A 17,090-nucleotide genomic window follows, 5' to 3' on the forward strand; every position below is an offset into this window, starting at 1 on the left:
TCCCCTTCACATATTTTAAGTTTACATTTTTAAATAGGTATATTTAATTTCTAGTGTATTTTATAAATTTATTTATTTATTTCTGGCTGCGTTGCTGTGCACTGGCTTTTCTCTAATTGCAGCGAGCAGGGTCTACTCTTCGTTGTGGTGCGTGGGCTTCTTATTGCGGTGGCTTCTCTTGTTGCACAGCAGGGGCTCTAGGTGTGTGGGTTCAGTAGTTGTGGCTCATGGCTCTAGAGCGCAGGCTCAGTAGTTGTGGCTCACGGGCTTAGTTGCTCTGCGGCATGTGGGATCTTCCTGGACCAGGGCTCGAACCTGTGTCCCCTGCATTGGCAGGTGGATTCTTAACCACTGCGCCAGCAGGGAAGCCCTCTAGTGTATTTTATTTGATTTTATTTTTGCGGTACACGGGCCTCTCACTGTTGTGGCCTCTCCTGTTGCAGAGCACAGGCTCCGTACGCGCAGGCTCAGCAGCCATGGCCCACAGGCCCAGCTGCTCCGTGGCACGTGGGATCTTCCCAGACCAGGGCACGAACCCGTGTCCCCTGCATCGGCAGGCGGCCTCTCAACCACTGCGCCACCAGGGAAGCCCCTAGTGTATTTCAAACAAAACTTCAGATCACTATTTTCAATGAATCTAAAGAGACCTAGATTCTACTGTGAAATGATACCTACCGTCATTCATTTAAAAATCTCCTTTTAATACCTAGAAATTTTACATCCTTCAATCCATGGCAGAATTGTTTTTCACTGTAATATGTATTATGTTTGAAAGTCTTTTATCACTGTACCACACTTCTCTACATAAGAAAGGATAGCTATTTCATTTTTTTCAAATTCCTGTTATCCTAAAACTCTAAGTGTTAAAAAAATTTCTGAGTTGGTTATCCATTCTAATTATTATTAATACTTAATAATCAAGCCAATATACATCATTACAAATTTTGAAAAATATTGAATATAAAAAGTAAAATTCTACTGAAATGCATCTCAGTGAGATGAATGAGACTGTTCTCTTTTTAATTAGTTCATGTATTCATGGATGAATATTACTTCTAGCTAAAATGAGAAACTGTTCAGCATCAATTTTATTTCTATTTTTTGTTTTTATAAATGTATGCACGGAGAAAACTTATTTTCATAAATAAGTAGATGGGAATGGAAGTTTTTTTTCGTAACAATGTCAGTCACTTCTTTGACATTATTCCTATGGCTATGCCCAAAGTCACATAGTAATTTATCATCAAACATTATTTTTAATGATCTACTGGCTGACAACTTGATTAGGTCCTCCTTCCATTTTGTTGAAAGTTACGAATTGTAAGCCGCCTGACTTGCAAGAGGATTTCTTACCCAGTTATTAAAGTCATCCACTTTCTCAGCACTGACCCCAGTGTTTGAAAGGATCCTTTGTCTGGCGGGCGGAGGGCTTGATAGTCCACAGCAATGCACCCAACAAAGGCTGTTAGCATTTGGGGGGAGGGGTGCTTTCCTTTGGCTCCGTGGGAGGAAAGCAATTGAGAAAGGAAGGAGAAGGGTCTGCCCCTCTATTGCTGATGCTCCTCAGGCAGATCAGTCTAGGAGACAGCATATGTGTGAGTTTGGGGGTAGAAACTGATTCCCGGAAAAGCATCCATCTCTGAGGGTAACTGAAGTAACTGAACCCTGATCTGAAGATCCCCGATCTAGATTAACCCCATCTGCTAGTGGTGGAGCAGAGGGGACGTGGCTTTGCCCAGACGAATGCCTGCAGGGACCAGGCAGCCAGGCAGCAAAAACGACTTCACTGAGCAGTGGGAGATGCTCTTCAACTTCTCTGTCTACCTTTCATTCACCTCTTTTTGGTAGAGACTGGGCATAGCGAAAGGTTTCTCTGCTATAAGAAAGAGAACAGGGCAAACACTACAATAAATGGCGCCTGCTGGTGTCCTTGTTGGGGCCACAGTCCAGGACAGTTGGGACACTGGCCAGATGAGTAAAGGCACACAGGGCGTGAGCAACAGCTACTTAGCTTCAGCTCACCGTTGTCCTGAGGGGGACGTGCGTCCCGTGCCACCAGCTCTTCAGTATTTACATGGAATCTCCTGGTTTCTAAAAGGTTGTTCATGTTTCCTGAACAGTCCTATCTGGGCCTCTGCTAGGGCAGAGCCTTGTTCTTACCTTGGAAGTTGGTATATTCAGTCTGTGGATAGAGCAGTGTCTGTTGACTCTAGGCACTGCTGTTCCCCACCTCAGGGTGGCCTCCTCCCTAACTCTTTAGCCATCTAAGTCTTATTCAACATGTAGGTCTCAGTTCAGCATCAGACCCTCAGGAAAAACCTTCCCAGTTCCCCCAGACGTGGCTGGGTGCCCCACCCTGGGGTTTCCATAGTGACCTGTGCTTCTCTCTATCATGGCTCACATGCTTGTTTTAATCATTTATTTAATGAGATGACCCTCTCATCCTTGGCTTCCCTAACTGTCCATTGCCTAGCACAAGGCTTGGTGCATAAGAGATATTCTATAAATCACTGTGGAATGGTCATTAGCATTTGCCGTGTACACCACGCAGGCCTCGCACTGACCACGTCTTTCGGGCACCAATTACTATAGATTATTATAGACCCTGGAGATGTGCAGTGAAGCTGCCCCAAAGGAATGACTGACCAATTACATTTGCTAAAGGAAATTCTCCCCCTACGAACTGCTGCACAGCCACAGACCTTCGGTAACTGAACCTTAGGTATGTATCCCGCTCATACGAACAAGGGGGCCTGGAGTCAAAGTCTTACTGGTCATGACCAGCCCTCACCACTTCTAGACAAGTCCAGGAGCACGCAGAGATCAAAGATGGGTCATGTAGGGCTTCCCTGGTGGCGCAGTGGTTGAGAGTCCGCCTGCTGATGCAGGGGACACGGGTTCATGCCCCTATCCGGGAAGATCCCACATGCCGCAGAGCGGCAGGGCCCGTGAGCCATGGCTGCTGAGCCTGTGCGTCCGGAGCCTGTGCTCCGCAACGGGAGAGGCCCGTGTACCGCCAAAAAAAAAAAAAAAGATGGGTCATGTGGGTAGTTTCAACGGGAGTTCTTTTTGTACGCAGAGTGTCAGGCATTCGTACAGAACTGTCCTGTTATATTTTTAATATGGTAGCCTCTGGACACAGGGGTACTAAAATTAAAATAAATTGAAATTAATAAAATTAAAAATCCACTTTCTTGATCGCACTAGTCACATTTCAAGTACTCAACAGCCCCATGCAGGTACTGGCCACCACACTGTACAGTTCAAACAGAGAAGATCCCCATCATCACAGAAACTCCTACTGGCTCATAGGTCACAGTGCAAATGCTCCCAGCTCAGTAGCTAATGTGAAAGAACCAACATAAGATTCAGAAACATTCCTCTCCAAAGAAGAGGGCTGTCAACACAAACACCCAAGTTACCTCAAGAACAAAGAACCTTAATCTCTCCTCTAAAACACCTGCCCCTCACATAGCTCTAAATCTGCAATAATTTAACATTCCACAATGAACGTTTTCCCAAAACAAAGATCAGTGTGCTCCACAGGCAGACTAGGGCCTCTGCCTCAGGAGGATGAGCTCAACTAAACAAACTGTCCAAACTGGGGAGGTGGCCAATTCGTCAAATAGTTTTTGAAGCCAGAAAAGTTTCTCTCCACTTTTAAATACCGGCTCATGTATTTTTAAGGTATTGTGCAGGCTAAAGGCAACACAGTCAAGGAGTGAACATATCCCACAAATGGCTAGTTTGGACTTCTGATCTAGAGTAATACCCTAGGAAAAAAGCCACAGGAGGAAGAAGGAATGTGGAGTTGTTATGGACTGAACTGTGTCCCCCTAAAATCCATATGTGGAAGCCCTAACCCTCTTGTGACTGGATTTGTAGACAGAGCCTCTAAGGAGGTAATTAAGGTACAATGAGGTAATAAGGTTGGGTCCCAATTGATAGGACTGGTCTCCTTATTAGAGAAGGAAAAGACGCCAGCCATCTCTCCATCCCTCGCTCTCTCTACCCTCCTCCCTTTCCCCCCTCCCCATGGGTGCCCAGAGGACACAGAGAACATGGCCCTCTGCAAGCAGGGAGAGCGGTCTCACCAGAAAGCAACCCTCTGGCACCTGGCTCTTGGAGTTCCAGTCTCCAGAACTATGAGAAAATAAAAGTTATTTAAGCTGCCTTGTCTGTGGTATCTTGCTATGGCAGCCCGAGCTAATACAAGAGTCTTAACTTATATATCTAAGTTACTTTATGTATACGTATATAAGTTATGTATATAACTTATACATAAGTTGTGAGGAAATCAATTTCTACAAACCACATATTGAATGGCTTAGAGATGAAGAACTTATTTTAATAATCCATTTGTAAAGCAACTCGTTTTTTAAATTACCGTCTGACATACGGGGCTTGCAGAACACGAGCGCTGCATTATTTCACACGGCTCAGTCAGTTTTGCCCACAGAAGGGCCCCACTCATGAGAATAATGACGCCTATGGCTTGAAGGCTATAATTCCACTGACTTGTTGTATTTATTTCTGACATAATCCATCTCTTGAAAATGTTCCATATTTTCTCTATAAAAGCCCACACTAATAGTCATATAAATAAGAACCATTGTGAACACTTCTCAAGAAAGTGTTGCTTCAGGGACTTCCCTGGTGGTGCAGTGGTTAAGAATCTGCCTGCCAATGCAGGGGACACGGGTTCGAGCCCATGGGAGGATCCCACATGCCGCGGAGCAGCTAAGCCCGTGCGCCACAACTACTGAGCCTGCACTCTAGAGCCCGCGAGCCACAACTACTGAGCCCGCATCCTGCAACTACTGGAGCCTGTGCTCCGCAACAAGAGAAGCCACCACAATGAGAAGCCCGTGCACCCCAACGAAGAGTAACCCCCCCACTCACTGCGACTAGAAAAAGCCTGCATGCAGCAACGAAGACCCAATGCAGCCAAAAATAAATAAATAAATAGTTATTTTTTTTAAAGTGTTGTTTCAACACACATTTTGCATATATTAACTTTATCTTTACCAACCCTATTTTTATAGCAGGCAAAGGATTAGAAATGGAAGTGGCAGAAACTCAGGATGTGTGGGAAAACATCCATTCCCCAACTTCCCCATATTAAAAGTGCTTGCTTGTCTTCTCCTCCCACCGAAGTAGGCTCTGATGGCAGAAACCAGTCTGCCTTGACCATCAGTATATTCTCAATGCCCAGCATAGTGCTGGCACTTACCAAGTACTCAATAAGTATATGTTGAGTGAAGGAAATAATGGATGATGGATGGATGAACATTCTGGAAGAATCCGGGACTTAGTACATGTTTTGGGATAGGTGAGAGCTGGGAACACAGAAAGGCAGTGGCATAACTTTGTATGGAATTGAGAAGAAGAACCTGCCTTGGGGTAGGGAGTACAAGGACACAGGCTAATTTAATTTCCAAGTGAAAATGCCCAGCAACACCACAGATTCTGTTCTCAGGGCCTGATGTCCCGATCACTGGGTCAGACGGGCAAGCCCTGTCCCCTGTCACCAGGAGCTGCATAATCTCTTGGATGAGGGAGAGACAAACACAGAGGGAAGCTGGAGACCAGTGAACCAAACAAAGTCACTAAACAGAAAAAAGTCAATAATTGAAGAGATGCACAGGGGCAAGGCTTCCATTTTAGGGCATCTTTACTAAATCAGGCAAAGAAGTTAAAAAATTAGAAGATAATCAGGATTTCAGAGCCATAGTGGACTTAAAATGATTCATCCAACTTTCCACTGAGCAAGGACTGAACACTGAGAAATGTCTGGAGAGGACATTTGACCAAAGGTGATACTTAAAGTCACAGAATCAATGAGTCCTCCAAGGAGAAGTAAACAGCAGAAAAACAAATACAACACTGCACCCAAGGACTAGACAATGGAGGTCCTCTCACGTGGGGGTAAGGAGAACGAAAAAGAGCTAGAAACACCCAAAGAAAAGGAGCTGGAGGGGGAACAAGAACACAGTCAGTGAGAAGGTACCTGAGAAGCCTAAGACGGGGAGAGATCAAGAAAAGGAGAGTGCAAATAGTGGTCCATTGCACAGACTGAAGAATGAAGACAGGGAAAAAAGCAATGCATTTGGTTCCTAATGGCTTCACTCATTCACTGAATGAGTCTTTACGGAGTCCCTAGTACTTTTCATGTATTCTTCTAGCTGCTTGGGAAAACAGACAAAAATCCCTGGCCTCATGGAACTTCCGTTCTGGTGGAGATAAGACAGTACACATAAAGCGATGAGGTTGTAGGAGACGCCGACTTGCTGGGCGACACTCAAAGTGGAGACCAGGGGACCAGACAACAGGACAGAAGTTACAGTGGTCCTCGGTCACACCGAGCACCGTCCTACCCCAAGTCTCCTCTTCTTAATTATCTCACTGGTGCTGTATCTCTCCATACATGAAAGGGAAGGTGAAAATTCTGCTAACAATGCTCCTCTGACCTCGGAAGCAAAATTAATTGCTCCCTTGCCTGTGCTTCCAGATTTTCTACCGAAGTCCGTTTCATCTGGCATTTAACACACTGTATTCTTGTCATTTGTTCATGGATCTGCCTCTCCTCAAGAAAAAGCAAGCTCAGGAAAGGCAAGAACCATGTGTCTTATTCATTTAGTTTCCTCAGTGTCAAGCATAATGCCTGGTAGATATGAGATGCTCAGTGTTTCTGAACAAAATACCAGAAAGGATATCTGAATTTTTTTTAAATGGGGGGGTTATACATTTTGGAACAAAAATGAGACAGGAAGACCCTAAAAGTCAAAGGAAACGACCCTGCAGCACCTCTGACTGCTTTTCCTCAGATGTACAGGGATGAACACAGAAATGGTGTCGGGGTGACTCCAGAACAGCAAAGTATGCAAGCTGTTCCCATAATGATGATAAGGCTACTTTTCTATGCATCCTTGAGTGTTCTTCCAGGCTAGGGTGATATTCAAAATACTTAATGACCACCATGCCCACATGGTAATGGTACCAACCAATTAACACAGAAGCCAGTGGAGGCACAATGGTTTCATATCCAGTCCTTCAGGTGCAGACTTCAGAGGTGGATACAATCCAGCTAATCTCAAGGCCAGTACAGAGTTCAAGGAAGCAGAACTGTTGCCTTGATTTTCATCAAGAACATGCTTTCTGTCCTAATTTTTTTTAATGTTGTAACTCAGATGAACAAAGAAACGAAAGGCTCTGAATATTTCCTATTCATTTTATATTTCTTTATGATAGTAATATTTTTGCATAATTTTTTTTCTGAGGCCATTTTCTCTATTCGGTTTGGTCTTCCTGAGTAGACCAGAGACATGTGAAACCCCGGAAACTCTCCTGAATGAGCTAATAACCAAAGGTCACCCTCTTTGGATGGTTTTTATACATAAATCATTCTGACGAGTCTTAAGGAATGGAAAGGCAGAAGGCTGAATTCTGGAGCACGTTTGGGCTGGAAACCTTCCCAAATGAGACCAAATCTTTGTGTGATGCAGCCCTGTCGGAATTAATATAGCCATGGACTGACACACTGACAGGGAGATATACTAGCGTGTGCAACAGTCTTTCAAGGAAAGTGAAAGCAGAAGCATAGAGTGGGACACTTAATGCCAGATGGGATGCAGCTCAACAAACTCCATTATCAGTAAAACAGGCAAACAAACAACCCACTCCACGGGGTCAGCTGAATGCGTTGCCACCAGTGACATTTCTTTTCAAGTTCTAACTCCTACTCCGAAGTCCAAGTTGGGGACCAAAATGAAAAAACAGTCATTGTTTCAAGTCTTTCACTAGAGTTTTTGTACTTCTGGGTTTTTGCTTATATCTTGTTCCCTCGGAAAATCACACAGTGCAGCCTTCAGACTCGCCAGAGGGTCATTCATGTCTATAACTAAGGTGAACCAGAAAATCCCCAGCTCACTTTTTTTTTATGATTTTATAAAACTATGCAAAATAATAGTCCTCAGAATCCACCTTAAGAAGCTACACTTGCCAGATATTCCTGGGCCAACAGCAAGTTACACTGACAATCAGAAGTCACATTTCTTACACTCTCTGATGACCTGCTTTGCCACATATAGAGCTACACTAGGCTCTGAGTGTGGGAACTGATTTTGTGCCAAGGAGGATATTTCTGAAGATCATAAAAGGTAAGAGGGTATAAGCAGAATAATTACCTGAAATAACAGAGACTCACAGGCAGAGACCATTGCTAAGAACTCACTAATCGGAACACAGAAAGAGTCTACATCTTAAGATAAATTCCTGGCTTCTATTATATCTGATATAAATTCCATCTTTTTTTAACATCTTTATTGGAGTATAATTGCTTTACAATGGTGCATTAGTTTCTGCTTTATAACAAAGTGAATCGGCTATACATATACATATATCACCATATCTCTTCCCTCTTGCGTCTCCTTCCCACCCTCCCTATCCCACCCCTCTACATCTCAGAATCAAAGTGTTCTTGGAAAAGTGGGGAATCCAGCACTGTGGATCTGGTAATGGTCTTCACAGGAGCTAAGTGGCCTTTCACTTTAACAATACTTTACCCAATTTTCTTAAGGCTTGATTTAATATTCTCAGCTACCGTGCAAAGATCTACAATTTTACTTACTTGCTGTAATTGCCTTCTATAAGAGCCAAAAGAACATCGTTTATTGTGATCAGTAATAAAACATTATGACTAAGTGGTAAAGGTAGATCTGAGCTGTTATCAGAAGGTGACCAAATGTTAGGCTGCATACACAAAGCAGCAACCAGATTAAGGACTTTCAACATGATTTGAAAAATTGAAAACAATTCTGCAATATAAATAATCTACAAGCTGGAGTTTGAAACCTCAAAAACCTCAAAAACTCTTAAGGAAGAGAAGCTAACCAGAAGCTAATTCTGAATTAACAGAGTCAGAATATTGAACTCATTCATAAAAGGAAGGAGTACTGGGAAGTGTGCGTCGTTTGTGTTCAATGACTGAGAAGATTGTACTTACAACTAACAACTAGTTCTGTGGTCTCATCTCAGCCGATAACCATTACTTTGCTTGAGGTTTCCCCAAACAAGATGTATAACAAATAGATATTAAAGTTCATAAAATGATTGTAAGGAAAATTCAGTTTTCTATCCCCTTTGTCTGTGCCCTCTAAAAGTTTCTTATCTTTCCATATCAATTATAGTGTCAGAGAAATCAGACAAAGTACTTCAGTGAATGTAATATCCAAAGTGATCAGAGCTAGGAAGATACTGACTGCATGAGTAAGTTAAGATGCTGAGTCACTCTCCATATAAATTTTGAAATGTTATGCTTCCATATTATGAGCCTAGAGTGAAATGATCTTAAATTCTCAGTCACCTAAATTCAGGATGTGGCTGAAGACTGGATCCAGAGCCAAGGGTAAAAGTCATTAGGGTTACTTCTATTTACAGTTCTAAAACTGCCACAATTAAAAGAGTCCTGTGTTTAAATATCTGAAATATAATCATTTAAATTGGTATGGTTAACAAAGGGGCAGGAGGAGAGGTGGTTTGGAGAAATTATTAAAGTTGAGTTCTGGCATCAAAACAGAAGTTCTCGCTTTTTATAACACAACCAAGCTCCTCTGAGGTCGGGTGTGTAAGAGCTCTTGATGGAGAATCTCCAGTGCAAAAGGAGGGCTGACTCGGAGGATGGCTACTTTTCCCGAGTTTGGCCTTTTCCTTGGGCTTCTCTCATCTGTACACATGTTGGCACCAAGGGCATGCCCAGCCTCCTTCCAGGAGAAACGAGGGGCATTGGGAGTCAAATAAACCTTGACTTGAATTCTCAACTCCCCATTTACTATTCTTGTGATTTCCATCACTAACCTAACTTAGGGCCTTGGTGCCCTCAGCTTTGAAACAGGTTGGTCATTAAGGCACAGGGCTAATATGGAAGGAAGGTGTACATGAACGGCTGTCAGCAGCTCACGGAGCACCAGTGCCCTTCCTCTACCTATACCCTTGGGGAATCACTTAACAGCTTATTTGTAAATTCTCATCAAATCTGATCTAGCTTAGAACAGCTTTGGTCTTGTATCACCTAAAACTGTCACTTCCACAGTTCAAGTTGACCTCTAAAGGTTTTCAGCACAGATTTGAAGAACTGCAAAGAATATAATTTCCAGTGTATTTTAATATTTTAATATTCTAGTATATTTTAGTAACATGAACTATTGCAGCACACCTTTATATGTATCCAAAGGAACCTAAATATTTGATAGAGTGGGTCTAAGGATGTGATACACAGCATCACCCATTTAAACAATACATGAACAAGCACTAATTTTTAATATCAGAAAGTTTACATCATTTCTATTTTTCTTCCTGAACTGGTATTTCCATTCTACTCCTCCCACAGAATTTTATCTTAATTTACTATATTTAAGGATTCGAAGTATTTTATTGATCACCCTATCATAGCCTCTGAAAAAAATATGTATATAAATTAAAATTCCCAGCAAGCATATGACTCTGGGGTTAAAAAAAAATAAACCCTCTTGGATTGAGTTATTGCTACAATTATTATTTGCAGTCTGTAAAAGATAAATACATGTATAACAAATTTTGATGAATATTATATATAAAAGAAAAAAAATCACTGGAAATGCATCTCTCCATGAGATGGATGCAAAGTTTACCCTAATTCTAATCCTACTTTTCTTTTTTGTAGAAATAACTGCTGGGAAATTTTGCTCATAGAAAAAAGTAGATGAGAATGGAGGGAATTTTGTTATAGAAATATCTCCCAATTGTTTAAACACCTCTGAGTATACCAAAAGTCACAGGGTAATTTATTAGTTAGGATAGACTACTTTTTGTTCCAATAACAAATAAACCCTGAAATCTCAGTGCTTAGCACACCAAGTTTTATTTCCCACTTATATCAAGTCCCCTTCAGCCGGGGTGATTCTCCAGGGCTGTTCTTTCCATGCACTAATTCAGCCTCTGGGCAGCTTCTACCTGGCGGCTCTACCATTTCCATGTGTGGCCCGGCCACTGTGGGCCCCAGGGGGAAGGCAGAGCATGAAGGTGACTTGCTGGCTCTTAAACACATGGCCTGGAAGTGACACACTCCCTTCTACTCCACACTGAGTGGAGTTAGTCAGTGGCTCCAAACTGCAGGTGGGCTGGAAATGTCTTCTCCTAAGAGCAAGGGGACTTTCTATCACTTAGCAATCAATCACCAGAAATTATTTGTAATAAGATGTCAGCTGACAATGCATTTGGGTGTTGTCTCAGTTTGTAGACAGCAGGGAATTGATAACTCCCGATTTATAAAATGATTTATTTCCCAGTTACTAGAGCACTTCACCTTCCCAGTTCTGACACTGATATTTAGAATTATCCCTTTGTTTGGAACCTGGAAGTTTGTAGCAAAGATTCGGAATGGATGTGACACGTGCCCATAAGAGAAGAGCCCCCTGACACAAGGCATCCTCAGGATGATCTGATTTTAATTTTTAAAATTTTTTAATGTTTAATTTATTATTATTATTTTTGGCTTCGCTGCTGCTTGTAGGATCTTAGTTCCCCAACCAGGGATTGAACCTGGACCTCGGCAGTGAGAGTGTCAAGTCCTAACCGCGGGACCGCCAGGGAATTCCCAGGATGATCTGAGTTTAGAAAGTGTATAAGAAATCACCTGGAAACAGATGTCCTGAGAATTATACATGCCTGCTCACCCTCTTGGAGACCTGTGTGCACCCTGAGAGGTACTCATAGCCCGATCTGAAGAGTGTTGCTTTGGGAGAGTGAGGACATTGGGCATCTCAAATGTGTTCAGAAGTTGAGGGCAGGGCTTCCCTGGTGGCACAGTGGTTGAGGGTCTGCCTGCCGATGCAGGGGACACGGGTTCGTGCCCTGGTTCGGGATGATCCCACATGCCGTGGAGCGGCTGGGCCCATGAGCCATGGCCGCTGAGCCTGCGCGTCCGGAGCCTGTGCTCCGCAACGGGAGAGGCCACAACAGTGAGAGGCCCACGTACAGCAAAAAAAAAAAAAAAAAAGTTGAGGGCAAATTACAATTCATGGTTTAACCCAATGCCCTAAGATTTACCAAGGGTGAAATCAGGCTGAAATAAGTCACAGAGGGGAAAAGAAAGACAGACTGGGATGAGGAGAGATGGGAATTCCATGGAAAGAACATGAGTAGATAACAAAAATAACCCAGTTTTGTCTTGTGGAGGTGGGAAGAGAGTTAGGGCCTCGTTATTTTTTAATCACTTTGTCCTTTTTTTCTCAAGTCTTGTTGAGAATTCCCAGCTGTACTCTTCTTCTAAACCTCATTCACCACCACTTACACATACACTGGGCTCGGAAACAAACTATTAGGACTGGCATTTTCATTTCTGTCTTTGAACTGAAACCATAAGAAGAAAACAGATCCCTAATGCTAGCGTGCAGATGGGGTCTCTCAGTGGGATGGCTCCGTCACACTGTGCATGCAAGCTGCCCCAAGCGACATCTAAAAATTCTCATTTTCAAGGTGCACAGGATGCCTTCCTACACCTGTTTGCCCGGTAGGTGGATTTACATATTTGTGTACTTAGTTTTAACTAAACTAACTCTCACAGGGTAGATAACTGGATACAAAAGTACACCTGGGAAGAAATCACAGATGTGAGTGACTCACAAGTCTAGCACAAATGAGCGACACAGACACAAATGGCAACATGGACACCAGTGCTCTTCATCAGCCACGTTCCAGGCCAAGCGGTCCTCTGTAATCAGATGTGGGAAGAACCTGTCCAGAGAACCAACGATCAGGAAGACCAAGTAAAGTATGGATTTTCATTCACAAACTGTATATTGTGCTGTGAGACATGAACTAAAGATGGAATGAAACTTTCGTGATTAACAAGATACCGTTCATTTCACCTTTCAGTGTTTCACCTTTTTGTATGATAGCTAAACACTCAAACTTTATAAACAGCTTGGTATGCATAGACCAGGGGTGAATGTCAAGGCTTCCTTACTGGTGGTGTGCCTATAAAAAGGCTTCAGAGACCACAGCCTAGACTTAGCTCCTTCCATAACCAGCTCAGGGAGGTCTGGGCAGAGCATGTCTTACGCTTCATTACATACCCTACTTAGCAGGTCAATACATGCTAAACGATTAAACTCATCATTCTACTGTAAAGTACACTTCCTGTTTATGTTTCTGAAAATTCTGGCAGTAAAGTACCATTTACCCTATAAAGCCATAGCTGGATCTGAAATCGGTCCTTTAGAATACAGACACTGCCTCAGGACTGTTCTTTAATATCATTGTAAACCGTTCCTACAGCTTTGGCCATCCACTTCATGTCAAAGAACAACTGAAAGGCTGATGCCTGGCCCTTCTCTCCCTATAATGTTAGAAGCATGAAGAAAATAAGACAGAATTTTATCCGGGCACACAAAAGCCATGTTTTACAGGGCAGTCCTCTTGGATGACTGATCCTAGACATTATTCTCAGGAATTCACTTTCAACTACAAACCCTACATGAGGTCTGCAGTTAAATTAGAATTATAGAGGACAAAAGAATGTTAAGTGGTCGTCAGAATTGAAAGCAAGGGTCTGCCAGCCTGAAGGAGGATCAGCTGAAATGATACCGCATCTGCAAATGTTGTCTGAGGAGCAGACATTAAAATGAGAGAGGTGAAAAACGCAGGAAGGAGAGAGGCAGTCATTTCTTTTCTAATTTAAGCTTCATCTCCAGCAGAGAATCTCATCACGCTGGACATTCCGAAGACTGGGTCAGAGCTGATGATGTGTCTAAGGTATGTACAATGGCATTTAAACAATAATTAGTTAATCACTGTACAGAATTCTTCTCATCTTCAAAAAGAAACTCTCATTTACATATCAATTCAGTTCGGAAGACCTGATCCACACAAGTTAACTCAATGTAAAATCTTGAAAGTGAAAAACAAAAGCAGGTTGACAGGTGTATAAAGCTTGCCCGAGTTTGACCTCAGAAGGGAAATGTGTACTCTCAGGTGAGTTCAGCCCATTCTTTTTCTGGTGTGCAGCTGAGCCACGGGAGCCAGCGATGAAAAATTCATGCAGGGTGCTTCAGCAGTCCCACCTGTGGCCTTAACATCTGCTGGCTTCACGTCACATTAAAACTTCAAAGTGAATCCACCCCTGAGATGGTGGCAAGCTTTCACTGGTAGCAGGAGAATGGATAGTTCAGAGAAGTCCTCTCCTTCCCGACAGGAAATACCTGTGCAGGACATGCTGTAACTTACCCTCTTAACCATATAAAAGGGCGGGGGGGTGTGTTAAGGGATAATAATGCACAAAACATCAGGTGGTACCGTGATGGGGCTGCATTTCACTTCTAATTGTCATGCTTTTTAAAAAAATTATTTATTTTTATCTCAACTGTCTTTATCTTTTGCTTCCCATAAGCTTCAAGTGCAGCCAGAATATTCAGCAACTGAAAAGGTGGTGAGGTTTTGAACTCTCAAATACACAGTTGTTTGGGGAAATATGTGTCATCTCCTGCCAGGTGGAGGATAGCGCATCACGCATTTTGATGTTTCGAGGCAAGGCTGGCCCTGGGTGCTACTCCACCTCGACACTAGGCTGTCCCTGCAGGAGGAACAGTTTATTATGACCACTGCAAACAAGAGGTGGGCCGCACAGCACTTTGCACTTTTAAATTAATGACAGTGAAATCCACTAGGAATTTAATTTCCAGTACCCTACCACCTTGATCGTATTCACTACAGAAATGTTCCCTACTTTATTCTCCTGATGCCAAGGGAAAATTTATCATCGTTAAATGATAATTGGCTGTAATATCTTTAGATTCTTCAGAACTGCTGGCTGGCAAGTTTTTAAAATTTTTCATCAATCTTGTTTGGTGTTTTTACAAAGCCTACATTAGGAAAAAAAAATGTCTAAGTCTGCAGAACACACTGCATCTTACTACCTGCATGAATAGGTCTTGAGAGTATCTAATGTCATAATAAATCTGGTGGGGTTGTGCACCCTCCGTATTTCACAGCCTCACACACGGTGCTGGCAGGGAAGTCCTGAACTGCAGTTTCCCCCCTTACAGCGTTCGTTGTAGTCCAGAAAGGAGCAAATTTAAACAATCCCTGGTGGAGGAACTAACATCCCACAAACCGAGTAGCATGGCCGAAAAGATTAAAACATAAGTAAATAAAAATGAAAATAAATAAACAGGGACTTCCCTGGTGGCGCAGTGGTTAAGAAACCGCCTGCCAGGGTTCGATCCCTGGTCCGGGAAGGTCCCACATGTCGCGGAGCAACTAAGCCCATGCGCCACAACTACTGAGCCCACATGCCTAGAGCCCGTGCTCCACAACAAGAGAAGCCACCGCAATGAGAAGCCCGCGCACCGCAACAAAGAGTAGCCCCCGCTCGCCGCAACTAGAGAAAGCCCACGCACAGCAACGAAGACCCGATGCAGCCAAAAATAAATAAATAAAATTTAAAAAAAGAGACTATTTAAAATAAATAAATAAATAAACAATCAATTCTGGGGTTTTCTGCAGATTTATCAAGATTTCTGATCTTTAGAGGTTTTCAAAATAGAATTTTAGTGAGAAAATGCATGATCGGGTGCCCTTTAAATTTTAGGTAAATCTAACACATCAACAGTGAGGTTCATCCAAGAATTAAAATAAGGCCGTTTCCTCAACCTCCTTACTTGTCACATTTTACCTGGTCCCTATAAAAAGCAAAGAACACAGACGGAGACAGAATGCAGGTTTTCTCCTAAGATTTAAAATAAGTCCATCCATACCATCAGCTCCTTTATATCTCACCTTCTACACATTTTACTCAGTGCCAATGAAAAGATAAAACTACACAAGGGAACGAAATGCAAGGCAGTTAATTATAATATTTATGAGCTGCTTCCAATATGCTTCTTGGTTAGACACTGAAATTATTTAAAAATTTACATATTCCAATTATCTAACGCATGGTATGGCGTTAGTACGGCAACTTACAAATTCACTGTATTCGTTTTATTTTCTACTGGCTTTGTAGAGTAGGCATGTAGGAAACTACTAGGTGCAGACTATTTCATACCTTCGTGATGTTAGCATCAAGTTAATCAGAATATTTGTGGAATTTTTTTCCCCCTCTTCTAATAGACTAAGGTCAATTTTTGTGTTTCTGACTCAGAATTCCACCAATTTGACCTATTATTATCCTGGTATGTATATTACAATTGAGTGCTGAATCAGATTTGCTAAACAGAATAAACGGCTCTAATTATAAAAGTTGGAAGTCATTAAAATTATCACAATATATTTAATAACAAAATTTCCATATTTTATTATTAATACTGAAAAATCTCCATAAATCACATTCTTTTTCTACTATGATTCTTGATTCATAGGGTCCTTTAAATAGTAGTACAACACGCACTGGACTTTGTGAGCCCTAATCAATGGACACAACTCTCCAAAGCACCGCAAAGGCCCCGCTGATGGCCAGATCTGCACCGCCTGTGGTCTGGAGCTGAGGGCTCAATTCCTAGAAATTAGGAGCTGGTGGCAGGGTGGTGGCCACCTAGGAGCACTTGCCGGGCAGGTGCGGGGCATGTGGGAGCACACGCAATTGATGCCCACTGTCTGCTGACTGTGGTGCTGTTCACCCGGTAAACTCTGTTAGGCCTAAAGCAACTGTATCCCTCAAGGACCAGGGGAAGCAAACACTACGGTCTGTCCTGCATATGAAACAAAACTTTTCAAACTACCCGAAGGGGAAAGCCATTCTTTCAAGGTGGTTTTTAAAAACATGACATCTACCACTATACAGACAAATCCACTTAACTCACTCTTGTATGCCATGATCATAATATTTTGAAATCTACCATGACCATTTCCCAACTGTATTTTCTCAACAGCATAATCACCGCACTTCATACCATGAAGCTTCACGCCGCAGACATCTGGTGGCATCTCTGAGATGCACCTTTTGCTCTCTTTTAGCTCTGAGTTCTTGCTCCTGGTCATTTCCCCCTTCTCCGGCAATCAACTTTTCCTAGAAGAATTTCTGGAGCCTTCTTTCAAAGGCCAAATATTTAAACTAA

General features: G+C 42.5%; 1 protein-coding gene across 1 annotated transcript in view; it reads right to left on the reverse strand.

Annotated features, from left to right (window-relative positions):
- SDK1 (sidekick cell adhesion molecule 1) overlaps positions 1 to 17,090 on the reverse strand; it is an 831,209-nt gene that overhangs the window by 331,367 nt on the left and 482,752 nt on the right. The window lies entirely within an intron of this gene.

Source organism: Mesoplodon densirostris, chromosome 16, assembly GCF_025265405.1.
Source record: "Mesoplodon densirostris isolate mMesDen1 chromosome 16, mMesDen1 primary haplotype, whole genome shotgun sequence".
NCBI classification, from domain to species: Eukaryota; Metazoa; Chordata; class Mammalia; order Artiodactyla; family Ziphiidae; genus Mesoplodon; species Mesoplodon densirostris.